This window comes from Drosophila melanogaster, chromosome X (genome assembly GCF_000001215.4).
Source record: "Drosophila melanogaster chromosome X".
Taxonomy (NCBI): Eukaryota; Metazoa; Arthropoda; class Insecta; order Diptera; family Drosophilidae; genus Drosophila; species Drosophila melanogaster.
The window spans coordinates 7,142,965-7,159,767 of NC_004354.4; the positions used below are offsets into that span (position 1 = coordinate 7,142,965).

At 42.5% G+C, this 16,803-nt stretch overlaps 1 protein-coding gene and 1 long non-coding RNA gene across 3 annotated transcripts in view; one reads left to right on the forward strand and one right to left on the reverse strand.

The window, feature by feature from the left end:
• Cph (Chronophage) overlaps positions 1-16,803 on the forward strand; it is a 104,210-nt gene that overhangs the window by 5,242 nt on the left and 82,165 nt on the right. The window lies entirely within an intron of this gene.
• Positions 2,636-6,886, reverse strand: lncRNA:CR32730 (long non-coding RNA:CR32730). Its single transcript, NR_002102.2, has 3 exons — positions 6,818-6,886; positions 4,885-5,503; positions 2,636-3,803 (listed from the first exon to the last, which is right to left on the reverse strand). It is a non-coding gene; the product is annotated as a long non-coding RNA:CR32730 (long non-coding RNA).

Here is a 16,803-nt window from a genome sequence, read left to right on the forward strand (position 1 = left end):
TTATGAAACTGGAAAACGTTGAAATAACGAACGACTTGTATTTAAGGATTTGGGGTTGGACCATCGTTAACTCGCTCGGATTGCGGTACAGTGAAGCATGTGCCCAAATAAGTAAAATGAATGTTCAAATGTCGCTGGCAGACCACAAGAGCTGTCACAGGGCTCTTTTTCAGGATATCTTCGAGTTTTACTTGCAAGCCCAAATACATACTAGTACATACATATGTGTGTATGTACCTCGCCTTTCTCGAAGACAACAAAGCTTTGAAGCAAAACTTCCCAAAAAAGGGTTGAACGCGGAGTGGGGGGGGGGGCGGCGAATGGGGAGTGGCACAAAGGACATAGGACATAAGTGGAAAATGTTACCCCCCCCCCCCACCAGCCATTCGAAAAACACACGACCACATATATAAAGGAGCCAGCAGAAAAGTTCCATTGCGCCGTCCATCCAAGTCTATGTCCTTTGCCACCGCCAGCCACCCACTTCCTCATCATCTGCCCCTTTCCACCATTTTTGGGACCTTTTGTTGTCTGCAGGAAAATTCTCCATACGTGTGTGTACACACAGGATGTGTTTCTTCGCGTGCATGTGTGTGCGTGTGTGTGTGAGTTGCAAAGTTTAATTCAAATCACAAAGACACACACATGCGCACACAAATGAAAATTTCTGTGTGTGTGTGTGTTTTGCGTGTGTCTGGGAAAAGTTTCGAAATTCGTGCGGTGGCAAACCGACTGACGTCCTTACACTCCATGGGAAAATAGGATCTAAAATCCTTTTTGAGCCCACCTCATCACTCCCACTTTTTCGCCATATAGTATGTACTAACTGCTTTGCATACATCCAAATGTGCGATTGTATGTGGGCCGAGTGAAGAAACGGAAGTCGGAGGAGATTTCTAACTAACTTGTAAATTTCCACAATTTCCAAAATGTCTTATTATGCCTTTGAGTTTCTCTGTTCTTGTGTTTCTTTGATGACTTTCCCATTGCATCGTATGGCTCAAAGCGTTTTGTTTCCTTTGTTTTTACCGCCGTTTCCATTTGGTTTCAGTAGATAGGTTATCATCATTCATCAACTGATGCTTAAATGAAAGCCCAAGTCCCAATTTATTGGGAATTATTTCATACGACGTATGCGTTGCTATTTCACTTTCTAGTTAATTACCTAATACTTTTACACTACACTTATGTTTTGAGGATATATTTGGCATATGTTTCATTTTGGTATTTTGATTATATTAAGTATATTTGATTACCTTTTTTAAATGATGAATTCTGATGAATTTGAATGATTTTTGATTATAACTAATGTGCTGTTAAAGAAATCGCTAGTAAAACCCTAACATGTAATTGCGAATCTCGCCGTTTGTGCTCGAGTATCCTTTAGATGCGCTGCAGTTAACTCGACCATAGAAGTAGATGTGGAATCAGCGGAGGAAACCGGAGGGCAGAGGGAAAAGAGAACACATTGTTATTGGTAGCAGAGAAATCGGTGACTGTTAAAGGACCTGCGAGATGGAGGTAGATGCTTAGCTATGGCATGGGAATGGGAATGGGAATGGGTCGTTAGGCGAAACAGCGGATAGTGACTGAAAACCTGAGGACCCCTTGAATATTTTGCGGGGGAAAGGACGAGGGACGAGGGACCCACAGCGGAAGCAGACGAAACAGTCTTTTGCTAAAAGTTCGAGTCTCTGACATGTGCAGCTGTGGAGCAGGAAAGCAAATTCGCAGCGAGTTGCGGGGGGAAAGTGGAGGGAGGAAAGCAGGACCCAAGTCCACCCATCTATATATATATATATATATATATATATATAAATATATATGTATGTACATACACATATATACGGCTACATGTGAGTGGGTGTGTGTACATGTGTATACATATTTATCGACTTTGTGAGCTCGGGAAAACATCAAGTGAACGGAAAATAGAGATGGAGGTGGCGCACGCGGAGGGAGGCTGAGCGGTTTGAGTGGCAGCGAAAACTGTCGGACACACATAGTCGTGTGTCGGACGGATGCCAGAGCATCGGGAATGTTCCATTAGTCCTGATATGGAAATGCGACAACGGTACAACCGATGGCTGGCGGAGCGCGGATGGGGATCTTTCGGCGGGCACTTGTTCACCACTGTCCCCATTCCAAGCAACGTTTTCCACAGTTTGATGGAAGGAATGATTGTGATGACAATACAAACGTTTCTGAATTATTACTGATACACAGAGGTCTTTATCAATATTTTTGTTAAATTTCAATGCGAATGTATCTTGTCTCTGAATATCTGCTAGACATTTATAGTTGTAACTTGGTCAAAAAAAGGCGGAAAGCAAAAAGAAAGACTGTTTTGTGCAGCTTACGACCCCAAATAACCATCCGTATCACTTAAAAGTTGGTCTTGAAAAATTTATTTTTTGGCAACTTTTCGCGTTCTTTTTCAACATCATAAAATGTTGCAAAAAATGGCAAAAAATGTAAATTGTCCGATTTAAAAATTTTAAATGCAATTCGATAGAAATTTAAGACACGAAATCAATAAGGTATGACATTCAACGTTTCAATTAGTATTTTTAAAGATATGAACAAAAGATTCATGGTTTTTAACTAACAATAAGCATAAATTTGTTTGATTTTTGTGTTGGTTTTTTGACTGTATTTTCGTCAAAATAAGTGGCACCACTGAAAATCATACAGTTCTGTGCAGCTTGCGACCTCGGCTAACAATCCCTATCACTTTTTTTGAAACTTGAAAATTTTAATTTTTTTTCAATTTTTTGAGATTTTTATGACAAATTTTTTTGAAAAATGGTCAAATTTAAAATTTGTTAGCTGCGAATGCCACTGGATAGGAAATGAAGCCACGATAAAAAAGAGCCGTGGCATTAAAAATTCGATTACATATTAACAAAGTTATGGTTAAAACAATGATATAATTTTGAATAATAAGCTTTTTTTTTTTACAAAAGTATAGTTTACATTTTTCAAATGTGGGTGCACCGATAAAAATCTGTATGTCTTGTGCAACTGTTAACCCAAACTAGTGGCATATTAGTTTTTTAATTTAATAGGTACATTACATATTTACATTGTTTTTGCCTATTCCGTGTGTTTGAAAAGTTTGAAAATACATAGCTTATACTTTTTTGTATTTGACTGGATTGCAGTTTATTGCCCTGGAAAATCTAAACCTAGAGATTGCTTGGTAACCACTTATAGATGTTGTTGTTGTCGCTGTCTTCGCTTAGAAGTAATTCCCATCTAATTCAGTCGTTCCTTGTCATTGTCTTGCTCATATCCGTGATGAGGACTTAGTTTTAGGTATTTCCCATTCCCTGCGACCACAGAAGATTTTCAGTGGCTTTGGGTGAGCAACAAAGTCCTAGACTTGTCAAATCATGCCCTATAAATTACCCTATACGAAATAAACAGTACGTTTTAGGTAATGTGATAAAATATGAAAATGTGATTTGATATAGAGTAAAAAATGTACAATTTCACAAAGTAGACAATTCATTTTCTGTACTTGATATCAAAAGTGATATGCCGCTTCTGTAGGGTATTACATACACACGCTCGCTTACTCACACACGTACATCAACAAGTCTGCTCTGAAATACAATTTACTTTTCGTTGGGATTACATTTTGTGTGTGTTCTTACTCGTTTCCCCTCAGCTATTCCTTGTTTGCCATTCGCTTTTGTAAATAAAAAAGTGCTCAAGCTTCTCCCCTCGTAGGTGATGTGGGCGCTAGGCGGTAGGTGGGGCAGAGGGGGCGTGGCCGCCGGCGCAAGCAGTTCAAGCAGCTGAGGCAGAAAGGACGTATAAGCTCTGTCAGTGGCATAGTTTCCTTGTTTTGCCATTTTTTGTGTGTGTACTTTTTTTTTTTTTTTTAAGCATCTGGCTAGGGATTATTATTTGCCATATTATAAGAAAACGGTTTTAGTTCAAATGTCAACAACATTTGTCAGAGAAAAACGGTGGAAATGGCTGGCTGATAAGACCATTTTCCCACAGTTTGTGAAAGACTTGCGGACTTACAGCTAAATGATAGCATTCAATTGGTATATGCATATTGTGTATATTGGTCACGCTAAAAACTTAATAGGTAACTCAGTACAATTTCTTCCCCATAATAATCACTTGACCCCAGAGATGTGCTTCGCCCAGTTTCGAGTTTAATCCGATGATATACGATGACCACGGGGGCACAATATTTAGAGGACAACAAGCCACCCCACTGATGATGATAACCAATTCGATAATAATTCATGCCGCACAAGGATGTAAGCAGTAAGTCAAATATTTTCAGCATATTATGGCAACCATGTTGTGATCGTGTGCCCAGCCCACTTTGTCGTAGTGTCCAGTTTGTATTTGGCCCCTGTTTGCACACAATTTGTATGTAGCCAGGGATGATGTTCCATGCCGAGCGCCCCATTAATTTCGTGATTTATGTTCTGTTTAATGTGAAAAATGCAATGTTTTTACCAAAGAGATCACTCCCCGTGCCGCTGCTAGCACGCTTCATTATCCCGGGGTTGCGATTTGCCTCGACGACCTCGGGGCCCGGTCACTAATCAAGTTGACCACTGGCCAGTCGCACTCGTACCCCTATGACCCATGTTGACCAACCCCCTGCATTTTCTGGGAACACGAATACCGAATGCCAAATGCCGAATGTCGAATACCGAAACCTGAACCTGAACCTCAACCTCTACGTCTACTTCTACTTTTAAACCGGTACAAATTCATTAAACGCACAACGATCGGGGAAGAAGTTTACTTCAATTTGCATACCAATTGCTTGGCCTGATTTGCTCAGTCAGGGTGGGAAAAAATACACACCCATATATATGTATGTATGTATATTATATATGTACTTACTCTTGGGTAGTTGGGGTAACCCGGCTTATAAGCGTGATAATGATGATGGCTGACCTCTGGGCTGTTTCCCAGCTTGTCAGCTGGTCAAAATGGCCGACATTGCCTTGGCGGCGACTTAACTTTTGACCATTGGTCAGGAGCAAGACGGGAGCAGCACGTGTCCTCAAGACGATTGAGTGCCTGTTTGCCGGAGCGGCAAAGTGCAATAGGGATTAGACAGCCCATTGACACTGCAGGCAGGGGGTCTACGGATCCGGTCCTTTTTCTATCCCCCTAACGGTGGTGGTGGTGGTCGTGTTGGTCAGCGCCTGTCAACATTATTTCTCAATTAATTTTTCATTTTTCACGAAATTAACCCAGAAATTGGCTGGGCAGTGACCTTCGCCACTTGGCACTTGGGCACACACGCAGGACCTCCTGGGACTGGACCTTTTGGCGAGGGGCACGTGTTTGGTCATCAAGAGGGATTTTCATGGCAGAAGAGGTCCTGCCTTCTGACTTCCTTCGATTGGATTATTGGCGCTGCTCGGTGGGCGTTTACAACACTTGTTGAGCAGTGGTGCATTTGTATTTATCTTTTATTACATTTATTTTATGCCCTGCCATTGATGGTGGCGCACTGAGAATAAATTTCAGCTCAAATGGGTCAATTTACATATATGGGCATAAATCTTATAATTTACGTATTTGGATAGATAGACCGATCTGCAAGAATAGAGACTCCGTTGTGCTCGTAGCATTAATTGCTATCTATTTATTTTGAATAGATTTCTTTCTGTGTGTTAAACCAAGACCGGGAGAGTCCTTAAATGAAATTAAGTCCGTGTCGGCATGCGCTTCTGTCGCTTCGTTTTCTGCTGCAGCCAGGAAGTGATAGAATGAATGGCTGCCACTGCATTTGCTCGCCGTTTTCCTTGTCCACGCCCCCTTTTCCCCTCCGCCCCCAAACAGAAAGCAAAAATGCACAGACAGACTTCCTGTGGATTTTCCGGAATTTAATTTATTAAAACAACGACGGACAAGAGGGCGAGACGGCTTTAGCGGCCAAGTAAAAAGTAGGCATTTGTTAAATCCGTTTTACAATCGAGCTCAAGCCGATCACGGTGTGGAGCTTATAACATTAATTGATTTTTCCATTTTCTATTTAATTGCATAAAAAGATATATGCAATATATGATATACATAGAAAGAAGTCGTATTTATTACATCTTTGGTTGTGTAATATTTGATTGTGAACTCTTTTAGAATAGTTTTAGAAATCAAAAAAAAAAAGTTCATGCATTTGTTGGCAGACTTTGCCAAGTTTGACAAACAAACGTGCGCTGATCAAATCGCCGCAGGACATTCATTTGCGTTTTCTCCCGATTTAAATAGAATATTAAAACAATTCCACAACGGGTGGTTCGGACGAAAGGAAGTTGGAAAACAATCTCAGTTCGGGATCGCTGACGCAACGGGATCCGGATTCGGATTGGTCTCGTAACCGGCTGTGCTTTTTCCCGTTCCGCCACGAAAGTCCTGCGTCCTGTGTCCTGCGTCTGTCAACGTGTGAATCAAGCGCTGCCTTCGCTTCCTTTCGGCGTCACACATTTCATTAATTCAGATTGTGTCGTCCTTGATTTCTCTTGATTCTCCCCCTGTCCGGCACCCTTTAACCCCTTTGTTCCCTTATTCCCAAAATTGTGGAGCCTGATCGTGGTTCTCTCGACTGCCCCATGAGGTCTTCAAAAAACCTGACAGCCATTGTAAGAGAACTTAAGTCAGGCAAAAGTCAGAAAAGTTTCTCGAATGCAAAACAAAACTGGAAGTTCGTGAAAGAATTTGATAATAATATTCCTCTAAAAGCGTAGGAATACTTATATTGGCATACGATGCGCTTTTTGTTGTTTATCATCCCAAAATAATATATATTTTATGATGCCTTATTGCGTACCTTGTTTGTTTATTTAGCCAAAGAGGAGCCGCCTAACGATGTGTTATCCTTTGGTTTCGACTGACGACTGATTTTGCCCCTTGGATTCCCTCCGAATTATTTCGATTCGGTTCCATTTGCCAGTTAGGCACGCACATCCTTCACACAGGACATCTGTTATGCGAATTTACGTTTTTCAATATCAATAGCGCACTGTGAATGAAACACAAAAAAAAAAAAATAACCTTATGGAAATTTGCATATTTGGCTTGTGTTTTCACTACGCTTTTCTGTTGGGATTAAACAGTGCCCCTTTTTCTACGAACTATACATGTCCCACCCCGGAAAAAAGAGTAAGAATAAAAGATTATAATGATGAGGCAGAGCTGCGCGATGAGAAGGAGATCGGGCATTATAATTTGCATTTCTCTGCAGGACCAATGCAGAATAAAAAAAAAAATAAAAAACAGAAAACCAAAAACCCGGGAAGTTGTCACACTCGTAGCGGCAAAATGCCTTGTCATTAAATCCCCTTTCCCGCTCCCCCTTCAAAGTAAATGGAATAACTCAAATCAATAAATATGCAAATTCGCATTCGCTGTTATCCTTTTGCAACATTGCACACAATACAATATATGCGATTTTGGGATCGGTGAAAGCCCACCCTTTCCTTTCTCCCATTTCTATTGCGTGTGCAGATGCATTGCTTGCATTCTAATTTCCATCATTTTCGCAAATAATTGATTTGTGTTCGACATACTTATTTTCCTACGTTCGCTCTGAAATTTGAATATTCAAATTACAGTCATTGAAATTGCACATCCGGTCGCGGCTACCTACTTTGCATAACCCCTAACCCAATCGCATCCCTTTTTTCGGAATCCAATTTTCCATTTGGTTTCGTATCTCGGTCCTACGTGCCCCTTTCTGATCCAAAAAGGTCTGAGGTGCGGAGACTTTTTGGCAATTTAAGTCATTCGAGATGAGATGCCGGGTCATGCGAGGTGTGAAGTCCTCTTAATTTGGCTGCGATGGCGATAAGACACGACTCCTACGGCTAATTTGTCGCGGCCTGAGATAGGTATCGACACAATATAGTCGTGATGTCCTTTTGCAGACAAAAGAACTCAAGCTCTAAGGCTTTTCTGAGATATATTTCATTCCTTTTTCCTATCATTCCAAAGCTGCGGAGACTATTATTTCTATTATATACACAAAGTACGAGTTCCTAACTTAATTCTATAAATATCTGCATTATAATCATAACTAAAGTTATCACTTAGTTAAATAAATTGAATCAATTGCTGAGAATAAAAAAAAAACAGCTACTCTCGGTGCAATTATTCAAATCTCCATTTTTAATTAATGGTAAATGTTTTATTCAACCACTTGCTTTACTATCCCCAGCAATCGAATGTGAATAGTGATTCCCATGAGGGTCCATATATGTATATGCTACTTTATATGTGTTTTAGTATATGCAGCAAATGAATCGCCCACACATGCACATCCGCAAATCACATGTACAAGCGAAGTGCTCACATAAATATTGCGCATTGTGTATGTATTGGCTTACATAAGCTTCAGTTTCTGCCCAGCATGGTCCACCCCCTGGCCAACCCCATCCCCGGTCGTTAGTCCACCCCCTTTTCCACCTCTTGAACCACCCAAAAGACCGACTCAAACACACACACTCACACACACTCACACACACTCACACACACTCACACACACACACACCCTTTGCCTTCATTTGTGTCTCTCTTTCGATAGCACGAAATGTGCATATGCTTCAAAGTGCTCTCCACATCCATTTCCAACTCTCGCACACATGTGCGCAAAAACACAGACACACAAGCACACACATACACATACAGAGAGGGACAAGACAATGAAGGGGAGAGTGGGTGGTTGTGGGGGTGGCTCAAAGGGCTACTTTCTGCTTGGAGCTACACACATGCTGGCACCAGTATACCTCTCATCTTTCAACTTGCCACCTTTTACCGTCCACCACCCACCCTCGAAATGCCCTTGCCACTTGCCCCACTCCACTCCCCACGCCCCACATCTCACATTCCACACCCCCCGCATTGAAGGCATCCCCACTTTTTTGGCGTTGTCGCCCGGGCGACCATTATAAGCATGAGATATTCATTTGCTTCATTCTTCACATAGCCACTGGCATGGACCACTCCGTTGGCCAGAAGGAGTCGGCAAATGAGAGACAGAGAAAGAGAGGCCAAAAGGATGGAGCCGCATGTGTGAGAGTGCGAATGTGTGTGTGTGTGTGTGAGCTGCGCAAAAGTCCTTCAATTAAAGATACGATGGCGAGCGAGATGGCGATGTGGAGATGGGTTGGAGATGGTGAAGTGGAGATGGAGATGGAGATGAAGCTGCGAAAGCAAGCGAAAGTTCAAAATGTGCAAAAAGCGAGCACAGAAAGCTGAAAGCACAACTCCACACACGCACACCCACACACCCACACATGTGAAAGCACACAGACTACCGTGCGCCCAAATGCGTGCGATATATGCATATGCATGTACAGTCCAACTTCTATAAGCCTCACTTTTGTGCAAAAAGGAAAATGTTTAATTGGAAACCCCGAAAAGTAATCGAAATATCTTTGGATTCCTCTGAATATTATACTGAAATATTCCTTAAATATTGATATGCCATGTTCCTGTATTTCGCAAAGTGTAAAATCCTCTGCATTTTCGCATATGGTTCGCGTCATGGAAGCTGTACTGTATATACCTATACACTCATATGTGGGTGATGGTTTCGTTTCGGCTGGCGCTACCAATATTCAATGCTCATGTGTGGGCGTGTGTGCATTTGGAGCAGCCGCCATCTTCGTGTACGCAGGTCGCGAGTAATAAAACACGAAGCGACTGGCCGAGACGGACTGACAGGCGATGGAAGAGGGGGTGATTGGATGGTTGGGTGGTTGGGTGGCACAGGGGTAGCCACAATGGACTAGTGGGTGGAAGTGGGGAGCCAACGGATAGACAGCAACAACGATGCGCATGTGGGTGGCTCACATGTGTGTGTGTGTGTGTGTACGCACACGGATGGACAGGACATACATACATACACATACACATACATATACCCACACATGCGACGCAACATGTTCGTCCAGCTCCATTGTTCTGCGCCGGCAGCGTAGTCGGCAGAGGCAGCGACGCCGATGGATGCAGAGCATAGCGAGCGAAAACGACGACCACATTCGATAGCCTTCGATGAGCAATACATTTTGCTTCCCTTAAAAACGAAGCCGACGCTGGTGCTTTCTCCCTCTAACCACCTCAGCCCCAAAAGCAGCCTTCTCTATCGCACACATGGGCGCCACATATGTGTGTGTATATATAACAGAAACCTCTCCCCCCCCCCGCTTTACACAGTAGTCTGCGTCTGCCATTGCTGTCACTCCGGCGATAGACGAGTTCGGGCCAGAATCTCGGCCCACACACACAAACGTGGAGTCCACAACCACTCAATGACCTCCCCCCACCCACTGCACCACCCTTTGCAAACCCCAAAAACGCTGCGCAGGTTTTTCGGTTAAAAGGGTGCGCCGACGTCGCTGCCACGGACGTGCTGCTCCGGCCGACGTCGCTGTTGGCCACTTGGTCGCCCATAAATGCCCCACTGTGTCACCCGGCACCACCCACCGCCATCCATTAGCCACCCACTGCCACCCATTAAGGTCCCCCTTTTCGTTTAGGGAAAATTGATGCGTTGCCTTGATGGCGACCAGTTCATATACATACTCATATGTGGTCGCAAGAAAGCACTGGAAAAAAAAACTATTTAAATCATGTTATAAGCTACATATTTAGCTTGTAAAGTTTCCTTGTTATTGTGCTAGCGAGTACGCTGCGCATTATTAAATTTATTTTAGTTAATTACGGAAATAAGCAATGATTATATTATATATACATATACATTATGTATACACATAAGACTGAAAATCTTTAAAGACTAAGCTTGCAAGTAGGCAAATATTTTTCTTTCTCTGAGTGCGCGTATCTGTGTATCCCACGGGCGGAGACTAAGCAACTAGGTGATTAAGCCCACAGCTTTATGGATCCCAACGCACCCCCCTTCCCCTTTCGGTGGCACTAATCCCCCCCTTCCCCCTTTAGCCATCGAGAACCTGCCCGACATTCGCATAAATTAGTTTTGATGCTGGCAAATGAAGAGAAGGTTCCTCGTGCCTTTCCCTCCTTTCCTTGCCTTTCATTCAGTTCGTGGGATTTTAGCGAGCTGAACGGCCATCTTGCCAATATGCGAGCATATGTGTGCTTAAACACACACACACACACACTCACACACACACACATGTTAGAACATATATGTATTGACAGGCAGTATATGCATGCACACGTACACCCACACGAAAACACTGCTGTTGGGCGAGTGAAGTTTTCGTAGCATACAGAAAAGGGCGTTCTGACCAGAGGGCTTATGTACACACACATGCATATGTGAGAGTTGGCGGCTCCTAATTAAGTCCATATTCTCTCACTCTTTCTCTCTCGACTTGCTCTCTCTGTCGCTCTCCCTCAGTTAGCCACATGCAAATCGATTTCAATATGTTAATGGCGCAAACTTTGAGCAAATGAAGTGAAATTCGTTGGCTCGACAAATGATGTATGCCAGTGAGTGTGTGTGTGTGTGTGTGTGTATATACACATTCTCACGGACACACACACTCGCTTCTGATAACAAAAACAAAAAGCTCAGGGAATTGGGATGGAGGGGGTGTTTTCTGGGTGTTCGAGTTAAAAGTCAATATTTTTCGTTGGCGTGCGTACCCCTATATATACCTTTCTCTCTCACGCTTGCTTGGATATGTGTGTGTGTGTGTGTGTGTGAGGGAGAAGGTACAGTTTTCAATTACGACTGTTGAGTTCAGGATCCTTTTGACAACCATCGACATTCCTTGGTTGTTGTTGTTTTTTTTTTTCATTTTGCAAACGGCAGAGCAAAGAGTTTTCAACTTTACTTTGCGTTTGGCAATTTGCAGATTGATTATAATCAATATTATTACCATGAATCAATTTGGCATTTTCTTTTAGACAAAATGTGGGACAAATGCGGTATCCAGACGAAATCGATAGCAGTTCATGGAGTGTTTGCTGCTCGCTGACATGTGTATTTATTTAATCTTTGTCAAGATACTTATGTAAAAGCTTAGTTTACCTTATTTCGTGTGTGTTTGGATTGTGTGCAGTTCATGTGAAAATTAACTCTTCACTGCAGTTGAAGAAACCCATATTTCTTGTACTATTAAGTTTATGAAATTTTGAAGCAACCGTTGCTTCAAACCCCTTAATTTTATTATATGACTCACCCATGGTTCAATTTTCTAATTTACCAATCAATTTACATACCTTCAAGGCGCACAAAGCCTGTCAATCACATTCAGTAATCCGCAATCCTTTTTTCTCTTTTTTTTTTATCTGGCATGCAAAAATCCTTAAGGGATCGCCGATCGTGCGAAAGGAATAAATCTGCAAAATTTGCCTGCGTGTCTTCACCCTTGGCGTCAATTGAAATTTTTGCATGTCTCGCAGGCCTACGGTGCCTGGGAAACTCGAAGGACCTCACCTGCATTACCTTCCTGTGTTACGTAATCAAATTACATGCCCAAAAATGCTGAAGGAAAACCACACGAAGGGGTGTCTTGGAAGGAAAAATCAAGGGGACATGGTGTAAGGGGTAAGGGGTTGCCTGTCAATCGGGAAGTGCATGTAAATTTCTCACCGTCAATTATCTCGGATGCATCGCCCAGAGGATTACGGCCAAGATGTGTGTACGTATAACCCTTCTCGTGTGTGCCGCAATTAGAAGGAAGGCACATTTACATTTACTCCCCTCGCAGGAAAAATCGCAATATGCAAACGGAGAGGCAAGATGCGCGATGTGACGACCATTTAATTAAAATTCGAAAAAGAGGTATAAATTTCCCTTTGCCAGCGATTGACAGGCGACCGACAAAATGTAACGGTAACCGTTTGCGACAGTTTCCCGACTTCCACCGAAAATTATTACCCATGCAAATTGGCGGCAATGTACTTCGCTTTTTTCCGCGCCCCTTCACAAGCCAGAATATAAATGCCAGATGGATGGGAAAGGGTATGTGTATGTAACTCGACACACACACGCCGCATAAACGGCTCTGAAATTATTACTCCTGGCTCCTTGGCGATGGATATTATTCGCGTGCGAGTATTCCATATCAGGACCACGTCGCATCTTTATCCTTATCTAATTTCCGCGATTTGATCATCCCAACTGGAGCGCAACGAATGCGAGTGGAACATGTGTGTGTGTGTGTGTGTGTGTGTGTGTGTGTGTGTGTGAGCAAGGGTTTTGCATTCGAAAGTGACGCACAGAATTCAAAAAGTACATTTTCCTCTGAATTGAAAGCTGTTGATTGTGCTGAAAAGCATGAGAAATGGTTGCTAAAAGATTAAGGCTTCTAAAACAAAGGTTTTAAGATCTCACAGATCGGGCAAAACATGAGTTTCATTTAGTTTCATACAGGCTTTCTATACAATTGCACCACTTTTTTGTGACTCCCTTTGATGACCAATTTGTGGGCTAATGTATTCAGTGGGCTGCTTATCGCGATTTCGGCGTTGATGAATCCACATTTTAGATTCCGGATCGCAGCGTGTCGAGCATCCACTCGAGTCCAAGTTGGAACTTCTTCACACACTGTCGCCTGCCAGGATCATCGATAGCGTATCCTGTAGCTTCAATTCTGCCTCCCGAATCCGGACAGCTGGCACCGCTGCCCGCTGAGATAGGCAACCACTATTTCTGCACCACCACCATCACCAATCAGCGTCCAAAGAAAATGTAAATTATTCAAGTGGTCTTCAACGCCATTTCAACGATTTTTTTTTTTTTTTTTTTTGATTTTCGTCCTGGTAAACTATTTAAAATTTTTTTGGCGACCCCGTCGCGTTTTTAAGAGTACTCAAAGTGCACGGTGCTTGGCATAAATTATGCAATCGCGCTTTTTTTTTTCGCAGCTCCTAGTTTTGAGCCTTTTGGGACTGCTCTGTCTGCCTGTCAGCGCCGTTTGAAGGTCACTTAAAGTTGGCCCAACTGTTGCTGCCGCAACAAGTTGCCTCATTTTAATGTTCCCCCTCGTTGCCACCTCGTTGCAAATGCGACACAAAAACGCGCTGAAAAAAATTGTGTAAAAGAAAAGCGAAATGCAAATAGAAAATGGCTGGAAAGGCGAGAGTCTGGGTGGCTGGCATGATCAGGAGGGAGGAGGCGTGGCGGGGTGTCTGGCACGTCCTTGCCAAGTCAAGTCTCAATTTGAATTTTAATTTTAAATGCCACAATTTTCCATCTATTTACAGTCTGAGGCGGCAGCGTCGGCGGCAACGGCTGTGCACAGTGGAAGTAAATGCGGCTTTTCGTAGCAAATAGATAGTGTAATTCGTTCTCTAAAAACGTAACTGAATAATAACATGATTATATTTGATTAATATCAAAACTAGAGCTCAACTAAAAATATAGCCTTGTTGACATGTTAACTTAATGTTTTTGTTTTACCGACCATTTGTTAATGGCGGAGTTTTTTATATGTATGTAGATATAATAAAGGAATTCATCCCATGGTGGTTCGCCCTAAGTCCCTACAATTTAGACGCTTACGTAACTATACAAAACAGCGACAAGAAAATAAAAACACTCTTGGGGAAACACCAAAAGTTGTTCAAGTTCCCGAAGCTTTCTTTTCATGAATGAAACACATTTTTTTCCCTTTGCTCTTTCACTTTTTTCTAAAAATAAAAGAAAAGCGCGACAGTAGAGGCGCAAAAATAAAAAAAAAGGAAACAATAAAAGAATGCAGGACGAGAGAAAATACGGGGGAAAAAATTAAGTCTGCCCGCCGTCTGCAATGTAAGCGTAATGAGTCTCTAATTGACGACATTGAGCCACCAGCCCACCCACCAGTTACCATATTTTCTTTTTTTTTTCCCCCGCCCATCCAATGTCTGCGGAAGTTTTTTCCCCTCGGCTTGTTGTTGTTGTTGTTGTTAGAAATTACGCTTAGTAGTAGGGTGGGGCGTAGAGGGTTGGGAGAGGGGGGGGGGCTGGGGGCTGGTAGAAAGTGGTGGGCGAAAGCCGACTGGCAGACTGATTTATTTTGCTGGCTCTTTTCAACCATTTTTATTATTATTACGATTATTATTTCTGTTTTGTTTGGCATTTTTCAAGGTCGTCGCGTTTGAGAGTTTAATTTTTTTTTCTCCGCCCGCCCGGAAGTGGGAAATGTAATGAAAAACTTTTTTATTTCGCTGGTAGAAAGGAAAGTGAAAGGTGGACGTTGTTGGTTGGCTTTTATACGTATTTTTGTATCATCCTCTGACTCTTGTTCTCCATGCTATTTAAGCAAATAATTCCAAATGAGATAAGAACGAAGGAAAACAAGCGGCAGAAAATCAAGGAAAAAGGGGAAGAATAGGGTAAAAAAAAAATAGGGAGAAGTTGAACGAAAGTGGAAGGGAGCTGAAAACGGAGTGGATGGAGGAAAAAATGTCTCAGCAACAAGTTGGCAACTTCTCTTCGGCAAGACAAAGTGAAAGTGATGAAGTGGCTGGCGGGGGGCAAATGAACTCGCAAAATTGCACAGCCACCCACACCCAAGGCCCTACCATTTTCCGAGCCCCTCCCACCGTCGGTCACTGCATAATTTATCAGCTGACTCCGCTCGCTTTTCCGGCGAAAAATTCCTCCGAATTGTTGTCTGTCTCTCAAGTGATTCTCTCCTCTTTCTCGCTGGGCTGCCAGCTGAGCTTTTCAGGGTCAAAGGTTAAACATTTGATGGACTTAATTGGTCGAAAATCACTCGGCAGTGGCAACTAGCAGATGAAAGCTAGAATAAAGCGTAGCCCAAATTAAAAGTCGCACGGCTCAGTAGGTTAACATATTTGGATACAATCAATTAAGTACATTTTGTTTGATTCTAAGCGGTGATATTTTATTTTGGTAACCTTAACTAATAGTTGAAGAAATCCATATTGCTTCCCAGAATGTTTTGATTAAATTTGTGGAAATGGAATTTAGTCAATTTAAAAACCTTACTACACATTGGTTTACAAATCCTTCGATTTTATATAAATAATAACTAAAGCAAATAGGTGAAAATCAATGCATACATAAAGTGGAGTCTCTTGTTTAAGTGAGGAACGATTTAAATAAAATATCCTGGCATAATCTGATTTCCCAGGCCAGGGAGCAGCGTCGAGTTTCCTTTGGCAGATGCGCCGTTGCGACGCCATCGTAGAGACAGGCCGCAGCAGGATGTTGCCTCCAGACTGCATCCTGCATCCTGCATCCTTTTTTGCAATCGCTTGTGCCGCCTGCTGTCCAAGTCCTCAAATCGCATCTCTCACATTGCAAATGCAGCCAGCACATTGGTCAAATGCCCGGCTGGCAAACTACCCACATTGGGAAATATATATATATATGTATGTACATATACCCGCAAATACGCACAAACATACATACATATATACGGTTTTTGTGTGTGGGATTAGGCTCGTGTCCGCTGTCAAAGAATCGGGGAGGGTGTGGTCATCTCGTTTTCGGGGTGGAAAATCGTGCTATTTTATTTCACTTTTTAGCCTAAAATCCCCTAACAAAATGGTAGTCATCTGTGGATGGGTTTTTGCCTTGCCCTATAAATTCTCTGCATTTTATCCCCTAAATAAGTTCGATTTATTGACCTCTTCAGCTCGGAATTTTCTTTCTTCATTTTGCTTAACCGGTTTTCCCTTCGTATGTATCGATGTGTGGGTGGTTGATTCCACATATGTATGTGTGTGTGCGCATGTACGATACACAATGGCGTCGCTTATACTAACACACACACACACACACTCACATGCCAGCGAGGAAAATTCCATTTTCCATACTCAACTGTACTGCTTCGGAATTCGAATTGCTAACCGAAACATTCGCGGCAA